The 18,699-nt window shown below is 43.3% G+C and overlaps 1 long non-coding RNA gene across 1 annotated transcript in view; it reads left to right on the plus strand.

The window, feature by feature from the left end:
• The window catches only part of LOC126252891 (uncharacterized), a 525,565-nt gene that overhangs the window by 184,778 nt on the left and 322,088 nt on the right, over positions 1-18,699 (plus strand). The gene's annotated exons all lie outside the window — the stretch shown is intronic.

The following is an 18,699-nucleotide window of genomic DNA, read 5'->3' on the forward strand; positions in this document are numbered from 1 at the left end:
AGAAGGCGTGGAGAGATGAAATGGAACGGTTGTATACTCGTGCGATGTTGGTACAAGCAAATGGCTGGATTACAGTCATTGGTCGTGTACCGGAAAACTGCAGTTTGCTTGCAAATAAATCCTTTACACGATCTGTACCGGTATAATTTCAGATCTGTCTCAGTCGCATCAGGGTGGACTGTCAGAGTGAATCTAGGACAGTAGTAGTTATTACACACTCGTTTCACTCGCTCTGATATGTTAGATAAAATCTGAAAAAAGAAAAGTATCTCAATTGACAAGACACCTGAAGAAACGCGTCTAAAATGTTATGAATACTTAAGGCCAGGTTCTCATTCGAATGAGAAAAAACTAGGCAAATTTGTAATTTTTTTTTTTTTTTTTGAGACAGTGAGAAAACATACAATGGATGTCATCTTGGATATTCGGGAATCCAGCCGGATGTTCGCGTCGTCTCTGGTAGCACCTGAAGAAGACAGCGAGGCACGCTGTTGAAATATCATGCAAGAACGACGCGAACATCCGGCTGGATTCCCGAATATCCAAGATGTCAACAGATCGCCGGGAAAGCATGAACGATTATATACAGTGGATGTGTTCGGGCAGTTTGACAGATCATACTTTGAGTTAACAGGTTGAACTATTTTTATTTTACGCTGCACACAGTTTTGATAAATCGTTCACGAGAAAAACCTGATTAACGTATAGGGAAAACTTTTATATGTGTTATTAGTTCAATTTGCTTAAAACTATATGTCATTATACATTACTGATGTCGCTTGACACAAATCTGAAGTTAGATTTTCACATTTCATAATGGCTAATCCAATATGGCGTACCGAAAATTATGTTTTGATCAATTTTGACCAACGTTTGAGAAAAAAGGAAGATTTTCGTTACTCACATTTAGTCTGCTATTCCATGTCCGTATATCAACTCTTCCTCTAAATAGAACTATTCCTGGAGAGCAGTTTCCTCTCTCTTCTTGGCGAGAAGAGCCGATCTGGCTGCGCTGGGTATGCTGCGTTCGGCAGCCTGAACACAGTGTTCGTCAGCTTTTTCGGCAAATGTGTTTGCATGCATACTGACATATAAATCATTGTATGAACGCGCGTCACGGCACGACAAGCTTTCTATCTGAGTCGGACATCACCGGCTGAGAGCGTCCCACGTCGGCCGTGACACTGCTTCGAACAACGGCTGTAGAAACTTTTGTAACGCACGGATTAAAAAACCTTTTCGTCCCAACATTATAGATACATATGCCGAGTTCTGAGGTGAGTTGTTTACGAAAGAAACATTTTTTTTGCTTTTTATCAGACTTATCAAACCACCGTCGCACTGTTGATAGGTACCCCATTTTTTATTCCACTCGCAAATGGGACGAGGGAAAATCGAGCCCTGATTACTCTTGTCTATGAGATCCTTAAGCACGACACACGTTCGTGACATTAGAAGCTTCCTACTGTCTGACGGAGATTCAGGTCCTCTAAACTTTCTCAGTTCTGTAGCTGTGTTTCGCGAAAAGAAGGTGGTCTGCCCCGTAAGGATGCTGTTGCCTATCGGACACACTTCGCAGGATATCTTGGGAGAAAAGGTCAAGCTGAGTTTCGCACGAACCGATCCTCTCTAAATTTGTTTTGATTGGTGGATGTAATTTTTTTCCTCTCAGGGAAAATTATTACAGTCGATATTAGAGTCCCACGTCGGCCGTGACACTGCTTCGAACAATGGCTGTAGAAACTTTTGTAACGCACGGATTAAAAAGCCTTTTCGTCCCAACATTATAGACATTTATACCCCTCAAAAAATGCAATAAAAATCGAATTTTCGACCATTTTGAATGAGAACCTGACCTTAACCTAGAATACGAGGGTTGTCCAGAAAGTGAGTTCCGATCGGTTGCGAAGTAGAAACCACTGTGAAAACCAGAAATGTTATATTTCCAACTGTTAGGTACACCTTCCACCTACTTCTCTACACAGTCGCCAACTTCGAGTTTTTTCGTAGTGGTGTATCAGCTTTCCAATACCTCCGTCATATAAAGCAGCCGCCTGTGCTCTCGGTCAGTTATCTGCACTGGTCTGCAGCTCGCTGTCTCTGCAAAAATTTTGTCTTCATAGCCAGCGATTCTTCTGAGCAGAGATGAGACGTAGAGGGAGCCAATTACGGACTGTATTGTGGGTTATCAGACACTTCTCACCGGAAACGCTGCAGGAGCGTCTTCATTGCCCCTACAGTGTGCGGCCGAGAAATGGCATGAAGGAGGAACTGCTCGACAGTTGTGTTATGTGGGCTGCATGACACAGGCGAAATCTCTAATCAAGCCTTCATACTTGACGGGAGACGCCATTCCCTACGCATCTTTACGTGCTCACTGTTCACTCAAAACTGAAAAGAACGACGCGACACGATCAATGGGCATACTAGAGACACTTCCCAACACACCTGTGCAATGCTTTACCGGATTTTCGCAGTGGTTTCCATTTCGCGACCGATCGGAATTTACTTTCTGGACAATCCTCGTGTTAGAAGACCTGTCTACAAATGTTCATAAACATAATGGCTACAAAGTGTACATTTTTTAGTCATGACAATTTTCGCCTGGTTTGTCACCGGCCCCATTTCCTTAATCTTTTCAACTCTTCATAACCCTAACATCCATCACCCCTAATTATCTATTTTCAATCTCCATCTTACCCCTACATTTTCCTCTCTGCTGCTCCTTTCAGCGCCAAGTTAACTTTCTCGCCACTCCACAGCAGATGGCCCATTAACCTCTCTCATTTATGGTATGGGTTTTTTCCAGCCGTTTTTCCTCAACTACTTTTTTAATTCCATTTCAATTCGTATCTGATTTATCCGCTGGATTTTAGACATTCTTCGCAGCGCAGGTCAGATTCATCTACATTCTTTAGCTGCTGGTATCTCATAATCAACGTTTCACTTGTTCATATCGCTGTTCTCCAGACACCCAGTTGCAGTTGTCGAGATGGTGGTTCAGATCCCCTTCCGACCGTCAGAATTATAGTGATTTTGTTAGTCTTCCCAGCGGAATAAGCCATGATACTCTTCCCTGATTTGCAACCCGATCTTCATGTCAATTTGACACAGTATTTCGGTGGTCCATCTGACCCTCATCTTCAGGTGGGACGCTGCTGTTGCGAAGTCTCATCTGACAGAAGATACGCTGGAACCGGCGTCGCTGTATACGCCAGCAGAGTGAACTCAACGTATGCACCTAGCGTCGTCAATGCCGTCGCACTGCAAAAAATACTAGCGGCGCTGCAGGTGATGGTTCAAATGGCTCTGAGCACTATGGGACTCAACATATTAGGTCATAAGTCCCCTAGAACTTAGAACTACTTAAACCTAACTAACCTAAGGACATCACACACACCCATGCCCGAGGCAGGATTCGAACCTGCGACCGTAGCAGTCCCGCGGTTCCGGACTGCAGCGCCAGAACCGCACGGCCACCGCGGCCGGCGCTGCAGGTGATAATACTGCAGCAAATACGAGGTCTCGCTGTCCTGACTAATCGCTAAATTTACTTTTATTTATTTACTCATCCTTATACAACCTTCTTCTGGTTACTTAATGCTGTATTTATGTTCCCACGAAATACTAAATGTCTTTTTCCAAAGCTATTTCACAGAGGAAGACTGCACTGTAGTTCCTTCTCTAGATTGTCGCACAGATGACAAAATGGTAGATATCGAAATAGACGACAGAGGGATAGAGAAACAATTAAAATCGCTCAAAAGAGGAAAGGCCGCTGGAGCTGATGGGATACCAGTTCGATTTTACACAGAGTACGCGAAGGAACTTGCCCCCCTTCTTGCAGCGGTGTACCGTGGGTCTCTAGAAGAGCGTAGCGTTCCAAAGGATTGGAAAAGTGCACAGGTCATCCCCGTTTTCAAGAAGGGACGTCGAACAGATGTGCAGAACTATAGACCTATATCTCTGACGTCGATCAGTTGTAGAATTTTGGAACACGTATTATGTTCGAGTATAATGACTTTTCTGGAGACTAGAAATCTACTCTGTAGGAATCAGCATGGGTTTCTAAAAAGACGGTCCACGAGACTCAGAGGGCCATAGACACCGGTTCACAGGTAGATGCCGTGTTTCTTGACTTCCGCAAGGCGTTCGATACAGTTCCCCACAGTCGTTTAATGAACAAAGTAAGAGCATATGGACTATCAGACAAATTGTGTGATTGGATTGAGGAGTTCCTAGATAACAGAACGCAGCATGTCATTCTCAATGGAGAGAAGTCTTCCGAAGTAAGAGTTATTTCAGGTGTGCCGCAGGGGAGTCATAGGACCGTTGCTATTCACAATATACATAAATGACCTGGTGGATGACATCGGAAGTTCACTGAGGCGTTTTGCAGATGATGCTGTGGTGTATCGAGAGGTTGTAACAATGGAAAATTGTACTGAAATGCAGGAGGATCTGCAGCGAATAGACGCATGGTGCAGGGATTGGCAATTCAGTCTCAATGTAGACAAGTGTAATGTGCTGCGAATACATAGAAAGATAGATCCCTTATCATTTAGCTACAAAATAGCAGGTAAGCAACTGGAAGCAGTTAATTCCATAAATTGTCTGGGAGTACGCATCAGGAGTTATTTAAAATGGAATGATCATATAAAGTTGATCGTCGGTAAAGCAGATGCCAGACTGAGATTCATTGGAAGAATTCTAAGGAAATGTAATCTGAAAACAAAGGAAGTAGGTTACAGTACACTTGTTCGCCTACTGCTTGAATACTGCTCAGCAGTGTGGGATCCGTACCAGATAGGGTTGATAGAAGAGATAGAGAAGATCCAACGCAGAGGAGCGCGCTTCGTTACAGGATCATTTAGTAATCGCGAAAGCGTCATGGAGATGATAGATAAACTCCAGTGGAAGACTCTGCAGGAGAGACGCTCATTAGCTCGGTACGGGCTTTTGTTAAAGTTTCGAGAACATACCTTCACCGAAGAGTCAAGCACTATATTGCTCCCTCCTACGTATATCTCGCGAAGAGACCATGAGGATAAAATCAGAGAGATTAGAGCCCACACAGAGGCATACCGACAATCCTTCTTTCCACGAACAATACGAGACTGGAATAGAAGGGAGAACCGATAGAGGTACTCATGGTACCCTCCGCCACACAACGTCAGGTGGCTTGCGGAGTATGGATGTAGATGTATTTAATTACTGACTTGGTTGAACTTTGGTTACGGAAACGTGTGGCGACCGAGAACGTCGTGTTACAGGTCAGCGCAGAGTTCCACGACGTGCTCGAAGGACATCCCTTGTCCCTGTTAAACAAATTACCATCCAGCTTAATTTCAGTTGATTTCTTCAGAACACAGTGCCAGTAACGAGCAGCGGCATCAGCGACCTCTCATTCACGATACTGTATTTCACTGCGTATGGCCGCAGAGTTTCATTGTTGTAACTTTGCAAGTGATGTTCCACACATACGTCACCAACAGTGCGAGTAGTTTTAAAGAGAATGTATGCCTTACATGGAATCTTATAAACACCGGGCTTCCGCAGTCCCAACTCGTCTTTGACAGAACCCAAAAGGGCAGCCGGCCGGAGTGGCCGAGCGGTTCTAGGCGCTACAGTCTGGAACCGCGCGACCGCTACGGTCGCTACGGTCGCTACGGTCGCCTCGGGCATGGGTGTGTATGCTGTCCTTATGTTAATTAGGTTTAAGTAGTTTTAAGTTATAGGGTACTGATGACCTCAGAAGTTAAGTCCCATAGTGCTCAGAGCCATTTGAACCAAAAGGACATTAACCTAAGAATAGATTTACTAGTTTTAGCAGCGAACGAATGGAATGCCTCTGTCCTCCTTGCTCGGGTGGGGTGTGCCAGTAAAATGGATCCCTTACTTAGTTATCCAGATATGCGGAGAACGACATTACTGAAATCATAAAACGGAAAACGCTTTCACTTCTAAAAATAAGCTCGATGGCTAAAGATGATGCCTGGTGCTACTGTCCAGTCGGGATTGTATGGTTTCGCCAAATAACACAGGGAAAGCGTGCCATAACGCCCCATTGTTTTAGTAATGTGTGCGCACCCACTTACATTTTAGCGAAATATCCTACTGGCCGGCCGCGGTGGTCTAGCGGTTCTAGGCGCGCAGTCCGAAACCGCGCGACTGCTACGGTCGCAGGTTCGAATCCTGCCTCGGGCATGGATGTGTGTGATGTCCTTAGGTTAGTTAGGTTTAAGTAGTTCTATGTTCTAGGGGACTGATGACCACAGATGTTAAGTCCCATAGTGCTCAGAGCCATTTTTTTATCCTACTAGATATTCTTAGTCCAGTCGTCGGCAAATGTGTACATCACATCTCCAACTAGGTGGAATTTAGTCGGCGTTTAAATACATCACACCCAGGTCCTTTGGAACTGCTTCTAGTTGATTATAAAAAGTATGCAACAAAGTGTTAATTTTATTAATACAGTATTTCGCACTATACTGAAAAAACGTACAGTGTAAGTACATGTTATACGAATGTGTGGAACCACGCTGCTGCTAGGGTCGCAGGTTCGACTCCTGCCTCGGGCATGGATGTGTGTGATGTCCTTAGGTTAGTTAGGTTTACGTAGTTCTAAGTTTTAGGGGACTGATGACCACAGATGTTAAGTCCCATAGTGCTTAGAGCCATTGCTTTTTTTGAACGTGTGGTGTCTGTTGTTTCGGACATCTCCGAAAGAACAGACACCACACATACATATAATTCGATCACCGAGCTGGCCAATGAATCCACCTTATTCAGTGCGGATGCACAAATACGTCCGACCTCCTGTCGGAATCTCCGAAGAACAAATATGGCGGAAATGGACAGGGGCTGCGGATAGGTGGCGCTCGACAGGAATGTGTATCGGCCCTGAGGCGATCCTAGATAGTTGCGATAACACTGTGTCCCGGATGGCGCAGTGGTTACCTTACCTCTCTAGTAAGCAGGAGATCCTGGGTTCGAATCCTGATCCAGTACACATTTTAATTCGTGGCTGCCGATTCCGCGTAATGTCCCAATACACTGACAGCAGGGATCCCTCCCCACTTTAAATTTACATGGAAGTACATATACTTTAGATTTATCACGCAATTTCCAAATTTAATTTATGCAGAATTTTCGTTTCGTTTTTGAATATTCGTCAGTTTAAAATGTTTTCGCTTTAGGATACCATGGCATTCAGAGCAGTCGACAGTCGATTAACAGTTCGTCCTGTAAATACAGTGAAGCTGTCTAATGATGAGTACAACGATAGAAACAGTTAGTGACAATAAGCAATTAAGCAGTTGAAGAAGAGTGTCATCTGGTTAGTAGTTGATAGCTGTTACTATGAAGTATCCTACACAGCATTTTTAGAAGATTTCACCTAATATTTGGTGTACTGAACTGACATTTTTAAATATGCATAAATAAACTAAAAAAAACTACACAACGCGAAGGAGTTACTCGAATGAGTCGGAAATTGGTAGATGTGAGGTACATTTACAGATAAACAATTAGAATTTTAAAAAAGTTGGATGATTTGTTCAGTAGAAAGAGCTTCACAATTGAGCAAGTCAATAACACGTTGGTCCACTTCTGGCCCTTGTACAAGCAGTTACTCGCTTGTCACGGATTGATAGAGTTGCTGGACGCCCTCCTGATGGATGTCGTGTCAAATTTTGTCCAACTGGTACGGTAGACAGTGAAAATCCGAGCTGGCTAGAGGGCCGCGCCTACGATGCTCCAAACGTTCTAAACTGGGGCGAGATGAGGCGACCTTGCTGGCCAAGACAGTGTTTGGCATACACGAAGACAAGCAGTACAATTTTTTGCCGTGCGTGGGCGGGCTTTATCTTGCTGAAATATGAGCCCAGGATGGCTTACCATGAAGGGCAACGAAACGGGGCATAGAATATTGTAGTGCTGTAAAGCTCCTGTGGATGACAATCAAACGGGTGTTGCTATGAATCGAAATGGCTACCCAGACCATTATTGGTGGTTTTCGGGTCGCATGGCGGCCCACCGCTGTCAGAGGCCTGTCCAGACACGCCTTCGCTGGTCATTATGGCTCATTTAGAAGAGGGAGCCTCCACTGAAGACAAATCTATTCCATTCAGTGATACTGCAGGCCGAAGACGTCTCTCGAGTCGCCACGGACAGCGGTGGAATACTAACCTGACTGTCGTCATTCCATATTGTTCGACAAATAGGAGTGATGGGCTGAGATGCCACTTCCTTTCAAGCAGGACCAGTTTGGTTGTCATCCGCGGCACCAGTACATCACAATGGTAAGTCGACGATATCCTACGTCTCGTTTTGTTGCCCTTAAAGTCATCCTGGGCTACATTTCAGCAAGATATTCAACACCCGCTCACTGCCAGAGTTTCCACTGCTTGTTTTCGTGTTTGTCAAACCCTACCTCTGCCAGAAAGATCATCGCATCTCTCCCCGATTGAGAACACGTGGGGCATTATGGGCCGGGTCCCCCAACTAGCTGGAGAATCTGACGATGTAAAATACCAGTTGGACGTCATTTGGCACGACATCCCTTAGGAGGACATCCAACAAGTCCGTCAATCAAAGACGAATAACTGCTTGTATTGGGCCAGAGGTAGAGCAACGAACTATTGACTTGCTCGATTTGTGCCGCTCTTTCTCTCGAATAATTCCTACAATCTTTGTCTGTACCTTAACATCACCTCTGCCGGTTTCCGACCCATGCTGATAATTCCTTGCCCGCATCTCGTGGTCGTGCGGTAGCGTTCTCGCTTCCCACGCCCGGGTTCCCGGGTTCGATTCCCGGCGGGGTCAGGGATTTTCTCTGCCTCGTGATGGCTGGGTGTTGTGTGCTGTCCTTAGGTTAGTTAGGTTTAAGTAGTTCTAAGTTCTAGGGGACTGATGACCATAGATGTTAAGTCCCATAGTGCTCAGAGCCATTTGAACCATTTGATAATTCCTTCGTGGTCCTTATCTTGCTTGTCTTAGAGTGTAAAAGAAATTTTCTCACTGTTGTTGTTGTTGTGGTCTTCAGTGCAGAGACTGGTTTGATGCAGCTCTCCATGCTACTCTATCCTGTGCAAGCTTCTTCATCTCCCAGTACCTACTGCAGCCCACATACTTCTGAATCTTCTTAGTGTATTCATCTCTTGGTCTCCCTCTACAATTTTTAACCTCCACGCTACCCTCCAATACTAAATTGGTGATCCGTTGATGCCTCAGAACATGTCCTACCAACCGATCCCTTCTTCTACTCCAGTTGCGCTACAAATTCCTCTTCTCCGCAATTCTGTTCAGTACCTCTCATTAGTTATGTGATCTACCCATCTAATCTTCAGCATTCTATTGTAGCACCGCATCTCAAAAGCTCCTATTCTCTCTTTGTCCAAACTATTTATCGCCCACGTTTCACTTCCATACATGGCTACACTCCATAAAAATACTCTCAGGAACGACTTTCTGACACTCCACGTTAACAAATTTCTCTTCTTCAGAAACGCTTTCCTTGCCATTGCCGGTCTACATTTCATATCCTCTCTACTTCGACCATCATCCGTTATTTTGCTCCCCAAATAGCAAAACTCTTCTACTACTTTAAGTGTCTCATTTCCTAATCTAATTGTCTCAGCATCACCCGATTTCATTCGTCTACATTCCGTTATCCTCTTTTTGCTTTTGTTGATGTTCGTCTGATATCCTTCTTTCAAGACACCGTCCATTCCGTTCAACTGCTCTTTCCGGCCGGAGTGGCCAAGAGGTTCTAGGCGCTACAGTCTGGAACCCCGCGACCTCTACGGTCGCAGGATCGAATCCTGCCTCGGGAAAGGATGTGTGTGACGTCCTTAGGTTAGTTAGGTTTAAGTAGTTCTAAGTTATAGGGGACTGATGACCACAGCAGTTAAGTCCCATAGTGCTCAGAGCCATTTTAACCTCTTGAACCAACTGCTCTTCCAGGTCCTTTGCTGTCTCTGACAGAATTACAATGTCATCGGCGAACCTCAAAGTTTTTATTTCTTCTCCATGGATTTTAATTCCTACTCCGAATTTTTCTTTTGTTTCCTTTACTGTTTGATCAATATACAGACTGAATAACATCGAGGAGAGGCTACAACCCTGTCTCACTCCGTTCCCAAGCACTGCTTCCCTTTCATGCCCCTCGACTCTTATAGATGGCATTCGGTTTCTGTACAAATTCTAAATTGTCTTTCGCTCCCTGTATTTTACCCCTGCCACCTTCAGAATTTGAAAGAGTATTCCAGTCAACATCGTCAAAAGCTTTCTCTAAGTCTAAAAATGCTAGAAACGTAGGTTTGCCTTTCCTTAATCTATATTCCACGATAAGTCGTAGGGTCAGTATTGCCTCACGAATTCCAACATTTCTACGGAATCCAAACTGGATAGACAGATTTTATTCCTGCTCCTATCTCATACCAGGTCATGGCACATAATTAACTGTTCAACGCAAGGCAATAAGCTACTGCCTAATAAGAAAGCGTCTAAATAGCTACAGCTTTGAATCAGTAAATGTGGGCTGTAAGTATTTCCGAGGTAAAGCCCAACAGCGAGTAGTCTTTAGATGACAGCGAAACATTAATCTCAGTCGTGTGCGCGTGTGAAATGCGAGGGTAGAAGAGACTCGCTAAGAAGAGAATCTCTGTCGGAGATCAGAGACTTGTCTTTCCCGCCGCGGGCCGAGTGACACTTTGAATGGGCGGCCCGCCGGCTGCCAGGGTGACAGATTGTCACTGCTGAGACCGCCTGCTCCAGGACTCGGCGGTTCAGTCCCGCCAGCACGTGGCGTCCGCTCTTTTTCTCCTTCACGACGTTTCGCCACCGTGCCTGGCTGACATTTTCACAAGATTTGTGGTGCTAGTTATTCTGCTGCGCTGTACTTCAGTTTCAACGTTTACATGCATACATATTACGCAAGCCGCCTGGCGATGTATGGCTGAGGATACCTTGGGTGGTTTGATAAGTCTGGTAAATTACTTACCAGGAAAGAAGGGAACATTTTTGCTATACCTTCCTGGCTGGTACTCTTGATTACTCCAAAGATCGTATGTATAAAGAATTTCAACAATGTACAGCTTACAGTTTGTTGTAGACCACCGTCTGAATTGGTCATTGTGTAGACTGCGATTGAAAACGGAGAAAACCGAGTTTCGTGCTGTTATTAAAGATTTTCATTTAAAAGATTAAAACAAAAGTGGATGATGTCGACGCTGCCTTTACACTATCACTGAAGACCAATTACTTCTGGAGTAATAAATTCACACGTTGTCGGGCCAAAGGCGAATCACGGTTCCGCCTTCCAATTGAGGTCATCATAAAGGAAATCATTGACAAAATCCATGACATGGTAAACACCGAAGAATAAAAATTCATGAGATTTCTGAAACTGTAGGCATCTGAACTGCGTGAGTGCGTAACATCTTGTACGGAAAATTTTCTCTGAAGGAACTGTGCGGGGTGGGTGCCGAAGAACGCGCATCGGGAACAGCATTTCAACACAGTTTCCGGCGATATTGATAGCAATCTGTAAGACTTTTTGCACCGATTTGGGACTATTGTTGAAGCCTGGATCCATCATTACACACCAGAGTCAAAACGGCAGTCAAACCAATGGACAATGGCTGGTGAAAGTCAACTGAACTAGGCGAAGACTGTTCCGTCAGCTTGTAAGGTGACGACCACTTTTTTTTTTAGGGATTCCCAAGGAATGATCCCTATAGATTACTTGGAAAAAGACAGAACCCTAACTGGATCCTAATGTGCTTCATTGTTGGATCGTTTCAAGCTTGGTGGCTTAAAAAAGATGGTTGGCACGCTAAAAAGTGGTCTTTCACTAGGATTATGCACCATTCCCACATTGCCGGCCGGAGTGGCCGAGCGGTTGTAGGCGCTACAGTCTGGAACTGCGCGACCGCTACGGTCGCAGGTTCGAATCCTGCCTCGGGCATGGATGTGTGTGATGTCCTTAGGCTAGTTAGGTTTAAGTAGTTCTAAGTTCTAGGGGACTGATGACCTAAGAAGTTAAGTCCCATAGTCCTCAGAGCCATTTGAACCATTTGAACCATTCCCACATCAGCGATAGCAATGCCAAAAGCGCGTGAATTGGGCTTTGAATTGTTTCCTCATGAACCCTTTTCACCAGACGTAGCCCCAAGTGACTTCTTTCTGTTTCCTGACTTGAGACTTTGGCTTGCTGGGAAGAAATTTTCATCAAATGAGAAACTGACAGTTGTAGTCAAGGAGCATTTTGCAGAGTATAGCAGAACCTAGTTTTCCCATGAGATGGAAAACCTGGTGGACCTTTGGACCAAGCGTATATCCCTCAAAAGGGACAATGTCGAGAACCGAAACGAGTTTTTTAGGAAACAAACATTTTCTCTTGCTTTTTTATCAGACTTATCGAGCCACCCTCGCACTGTTGGTAGGTACTCCATTTTTTATTCCACTCGCAAATGGGGCGAAAGAAAATCGAGCCCTGATTACTCTTGTCTACGAGATCCTTACCCAAGACGCACGTTCGTGACATTAGAAGCCTCCTACAGTCTGTCGGAGGTCCAGGTTCTCTAAACTTTCTCTGTTGTGTAGCTGTGTTTCGCGAAGAGAAGGTGGTCTGCCATGTGAGGATGCTGTTGCCTATCATACATACTTCGCAGGATATCGTGCGAGAAAAGGGCTAGCTGAGTTTCGCAGGAGCCGATCCTTTCTAAATTCGTTTTGATTTGTGGATGTAATTTCTGTTATTCTCAAGGAAAATTATTACATTCGAACTTAGATTACGCTCAAGAACTCAGGAGCAAACCGACGTTAAGTCCGGGTCTGTTCTTTTACTCTTCGTACGTACGGAGCTCACTTGTGTTTTCCTCCACTCGCTTGTGAAATTGCTCTGGGCGATAACTGCAAGCTAAGTAAGGGGCCAACGCCGAAGAGTGCTCTCTGTAATATCGAACTGCGATTCTATCCGGACCTGTCGACTTATTTGTTCGCAACTCTTTTCAACAGCAGTAGTGCCTATTTCAAACCCTCAATATGTGGGTTTCTGCGGCATTCACACGGTAGTACAGGGTACATCTGTACCATCTCCATGTTTGAACGAGTTTTTAAATAAACAATTTAAATTTAGCTTTGTGTTTGATCTCTTCTATTACAGCATCGGACTGAGCTACGAGTGACTGAACAAAAGTCTTAGCGATTTTACGTCTAACCGGATTTCCTAGGAGCCTTGGGGAGATGAGCGGAGGTCTTGCAGTCAATACATGGCAGTAGATATACCGGTAATATTTGAATGCCCTCTGACGTATTGGAAGCAACAGTATGTTTTTCTGTTGTTCGTGCTATTATTTCAGAGTTGCAGCTCTAAGGAGCGTTGCTGTAGCGAAAAGAAGCCAGACGGATATCGTAATGAGTATCGTGGCTGCACGTGCATCAATACTAATAGTAGTAGTAGATTTATTTATGTTTAGATATCTTTTACAAGGACACTGGACAAGTTTTGGTATTACAATTTAAGAAAAACAAAAATGAAGTATTTCTCACACACACAGACATTTACAGATTTACAGGTCTAGAATGACAAGAATGGGGCAGGTCGTCAGTTATAGTAGGAAAAATCGCGGCATTTGCCAGAAATAATCTAGGAAAGCGATGGAAAACCTAAATCAGCATGGCTGGATGAAGACTGGAGCCTCCATCCTCCGGAATACAAGGCCAATCCGTTTAAAGTAGTGCTACTCATTCGGTTCTTCCTTAGTGTACAATACTGCTTTACAGACAAGTTATTTAATAATTGTGGAAAGACAGTGCTACGTTGTTCATTCTTTTCTCACACCCAGTCACTGTACACACTACACATAAATTGTTGCATAACATTACACACACTATCAGCTGCTGTCAGGACCATTTTGTGCACCGCAGCTTCCCATTTGCTAGCCTGAAAAACTGAGTCGACATCCCTTTGTGACGAATAAAATGTTGAATTCAGAAAGGTGAGCTGACTACTGTGGTGGTGAATACAGCATTTCCCAGAGCGATACTTAATACTTCAACTACCACAGCATGTGACTCGTTTTATTTTGCTGGAAAATGTGTGTGAATCTGCAGAGATCTTATAAATGTGCTATAGCTGAGATTTCTATCCTTTTTCTCTGCCCGGAGATACGAACTTAAGGGAACATTATACGTGAAATTCGTTGAAATTTGACATTTTCTGTTTTCTACTCCACAATGCACTTTGGACTTTCCTGAACATTTTGGTACATAATACATTAAAAAACTTGTGAGACCTCCAAATAATATTTTGAATGTTTACATGTGTCTGTCAAATTTCGCGGCTACGCTTATACTGCCACCGTTGAGCAGTCGTATCTTGGAAACTACAAAGTCTAGAAGGCTGTGAACTGCTTTGTTTTGTGCCTACTGCTACGTCTCATAAGTTGTCATTACGAATAAACAAATCAGTCCTTTGTTTCTGATACCACTTTTAATTGAAAGTAGAGTGATTATTGGCTGTCTTTGTAGTAAGCTAACTTCTATTGCTTCTTATATGTAAATAAAATGACTAAGAGTAGGCCATTAAAGATAACTGTGACAATTTAGAGAAGATGAAAAGAGCTGTGTGAAGCACTTTCATTCATCAAATATCAGCCGATGAAAAGCCGTGTCATGCTTTGTGTCCACCTCTACCAAACAAGCTGAATTTTCGGGCACCCTGCATGAATTTGCACATAAGCATTCTCTTCCTTTGGCAGTAATGAAGGCAATCAAACCTATTTACGGAGATTTGACAATTCCTGAGCTACTAAAGAAGTGTTTACATGGGAAGACCGAGAAAGTGAATGAGTCCTTCAGTAGTGTTGTGTGGTGCCGTGCGCCTAAAAATGTATTTGTTGGTCTTATAGCTCTAAAGTTAGCAGTGTCTGATGCTGTAGTAAATTTTAATGGTGGGAACTATGAAAGACTTAAGGTTCTGGAGAAGTTAGGGGTAAGATTTGGACAGGACATCGCCAAAGGACTGCGGGAACTGGATGTGCTTCGTGTACGTGAAGCAGAGTTAGCTGCTCAGCAAATGCCAAAAGAAGCAAGAAAGAAAAGGAGGAGGCAAGCACTGGGCTGTTGTGACACTGAAGTAGACAGAGACTATGGACCAGGGAAGTTCTAGTGCATAAAAGACGCATAAATCTAAGTCCGTATAAGAATCTGTAATAAAAACCTCGATATGTCTGAACTACATTTATTGCAATAAATGAGCCCTTCTGTAAAAAGTACTAATGGTAGAGATATGAAATTTTCACAGCATGCCAAATGTGAGATTCATCACATATGGAACTAGAATAATTAAATTATCTTAAGTTGTTTTGTTTTTAAGTTCATTTGTTTAAAAATTCTATCAAAAAATTGAGTGTTTGGAAAAAAAAATATAATATGCCCCACAGTACAGTTTAAATAATAAGTCCAGTTCAGTGTACCTAGAAAGGTGCATTCAATAGTTATGGAAAATTGTAAGTTGGTGTCTTAAAAAGTTTCGAATATAAAATTCGATAATTTATCATTGGCGGTATAGGACATACAATGTACCCTTAATTAATGACCCCAGCATCGTTGCTTTATCGCGCAACATGTTTGCCAGGTTTCTTTTTTTTCACCGTTATTTCCATCAGAGCTGCGTTCCCTATATATTCAATTGGCAGTATTTCCTCCTCCTCGTTAAGATAAGGATCATGCATCTAAATGGCTAACTGAATTTAATGTTCATAGTTTTCCTTTGTATTCAAAAGGACTTTAGTCTTGTTGAACTTCAATGTATGTTGAATATTACTGAAAAAGTATTTCCTCACAATTGAGTTTTTTTAGTTTGTAGACAAATCCTTTCGCGTTGAAGTCTCGTGTTAACCGATCTTTTAGTGAATGTGATAGAGATTTCTCCATAGGAACACGGCATATGATAAACCCCCGATGTTCAAGTGCATCACACTTAAGTTTTAGCGACCTGAAGAATTCGCCGATCATTTCAGCGGGTTTGAACATGGTTGAATCTACTGATTCTATCGATGACTTTTTAGATCAGATATAGTTAACTGTGAGTGTGCTTTTATTTCATTTTTGTTGTCACTCTTGTAGTCTTGAGTTCTCCTGAACTTCAGATTTAAAAGACAAAAGGGAAGGTGACATCCTTCAGTTCAGAACGTGCCTGTAAATATGTATGATAGTCAATTTTGGCTAGGATGGTGACAGGACTCTCGCTGCAAGTACTGCCCAGTTTGTATAGACGTTCTGTATAGAGTGTAGCCCAAATGCCGGTCGACTCGCATGAATAATACGCCGAAAAACGCAAGTGGGGCATCCTCTTCCTTTTCCATTGTAAATGGTTTGTCGGCATGGATATCATCAATGTGATTGAACGAAAGGCAACACTCATGTAACCTGTGTTCCTCCTGTTTGAGGCGATGAACGTGTCATCTGCATATCTGTAACACACCATAGGTCTACACCATTGGGAGACAACCTAGTCCCCACCGCCCTCCAATGGGCGCTCCAGCTTTCACGGTGGGTGGCAGGCGGTGGGGATTTTAAAAACATTTTCAATAGGGTTTCATAAAATCGTGACACAGTATTTCGTAATTAATTACTATTATACGGTTAAATTTGCTGTAACTCTGCTTTACAAATTTAATCAATTAAAGTTAATTGCTTACTTCATAAATGAACATTACTGTGGAACAGGTGGGCGTTTAGAAAAGTTTGCTACTAACAGGGATACAAAAATGGGCGGTAGGTAAGAAAGGTTGACTACCCTTGATCTATACTGGGCTCGTGGCAGTCTGTTCAAAATATGAATATAATTTGAGGATTAGACCAGAAGATAATTCTCCGCTAGGTAACCATTAAAAATAACAAACATATTCTTTGGTAAAATACCGACAACAAGGAATGTTATTTGACGTCACCCAGCATCCCCGAGAAACAACTTCCAGCTCGATTGGTCAAACGACGAACAACTTGCCTGGGAATAAGCCACCATGTGAATTCTACCACCGACGGCCTGAGAGCTTGCATGAAAGTGTCGTTAACGCAACATTATACTGCTCTTTCACCAGACACACGCATTGTCAAGCAGAGTGCCGAGATCGCTGCATGCCGAAGCCATATCTCGCAATTTAAGCTCGGCGCTAGCCACCGTCAAATCACGTCACTGCACTGTAACAAGCCATTCGTTTTGATGGGTTTATTGACTTTGCAATTATAGCTGGATTTCTTTTTTCTTTGTTGTTTTATCACTGTCCTTGCCAGTTTACGAGGCCGGTTCAAAAATGGTTCAAATGGCTCTGAGCACTATGGGACTTAACTGCTGTGGTCATCAGTCCCCTAGAGCTTAGAACTACTTAAACCTAACTAACCGAACGACATCACACACATCCATGCCCGAGGCAGGATTCGAACCTGCGACCGTAGCGGTCGCGCGGTTCCAGACTGTAGCGCCTAGAACCGCTCGGCCACTCCGGCTGGCCTTACGAGGCCGGTTCTCACATTTTTCTGAAGTACGAGAGCCGGACATCGGCTCCCTCAACCGTTCTGCGAAGGTAAGAGATGATGCAGTGGCAGCTTCGTTGCAATTGAGTACCTCATACGACGGTTCAGTGTTTGCGCGTATCTGTAGAGATACGAAAGAGACATTCTCGGGCACCAAGGAGTAATCGGTTTGGTAATACAGGGAAATGTGAAGAGAAAAAAATTGTAGAATGCGATCAAAGCTTGACCACGGCAGATACGTTCAAATGAATGTAGGCTGCAATAGTTACGTAAAGATCTAGAAGTTTGCACTTAAAAGACTAACGTGGAAATTTGCATCGGATAAGTTTACGCACTAAAGACCAGAAAAACATTTTGCGTGGACATGGACTGAAGGAGTTTCTATAGGGGCGCAGAAAATAGGCTCTGGGTGTACGAGACCTCTGAGGAAGAGTTCTTAGCATTGTGAGATTTTGATCCTTAGTTTATAAGCATAGAATGTGTGTAGGAAATGGTTAACACCTCTTTAAAGTCAGTACCGCCATTAGACTGTTGTTTATTTACAGTGTTACATTTACACTTACACAATCATGATTTCGGCTCGTATTTTAATATGACAGTATGCCATCTTAGGAAATTTATAACACTTCAAACACTTGATAAGGGCACTTTGAAGCCGAAATCATGATTGTGTAAGTGTAAATGTAACGCTTTAAATAAACAACAGTCTAATGGCGGTACTAACTTTAATGCAATATATTAAGACTGTGGCCCCGCATTATGAAAAATCTATTAAATAGTTAACGGTTGCTGTTAGCAATTTGTTTACAATACCTCAGACGCAGTGACGGTATCTTGAACACTATGGTGCAATCAGGTCGGACGTTGCAGGTAGTCTGTTGGTCTTGGTTGGCAGCGGCCCAGAGATTTGATTCTGACGCCACAGCCTACGTGTAACATGATCACAACTACAGGCTTGCCTTTGGAGTTAGAAGAGGAACTAAAGTGAGTGTTTCCCCATGCTGAAACAATTCGGAAGTTCTTCTCTAGTTAGTCTCTTAAAATGAAGGAGGCCTAACAGGTTTATTTGGAAAGTATGTTCCTTTCTCGTATCTTTTAACTGTTTGCTTTGATTTACAGATTGAAAAGAAAATCCGCAAAACCCTCCAATTC

The sequence above is a fragment of the Schistocerca nitens genome, chromosome 4 (genome assembly GCF_023898315.1).
Source record: "Schistocerca nitens isolate TAMUIC-IGC-003100 chromosome 4, iqSchNite1.1, whole genome shotgun sequence".
Lineage (NCBI taxonomy): Eukaryota > Metazoa > Arthropoda > Insecta > Orthoptera > Acrididae > Schistocerca > Schistocerca nitens.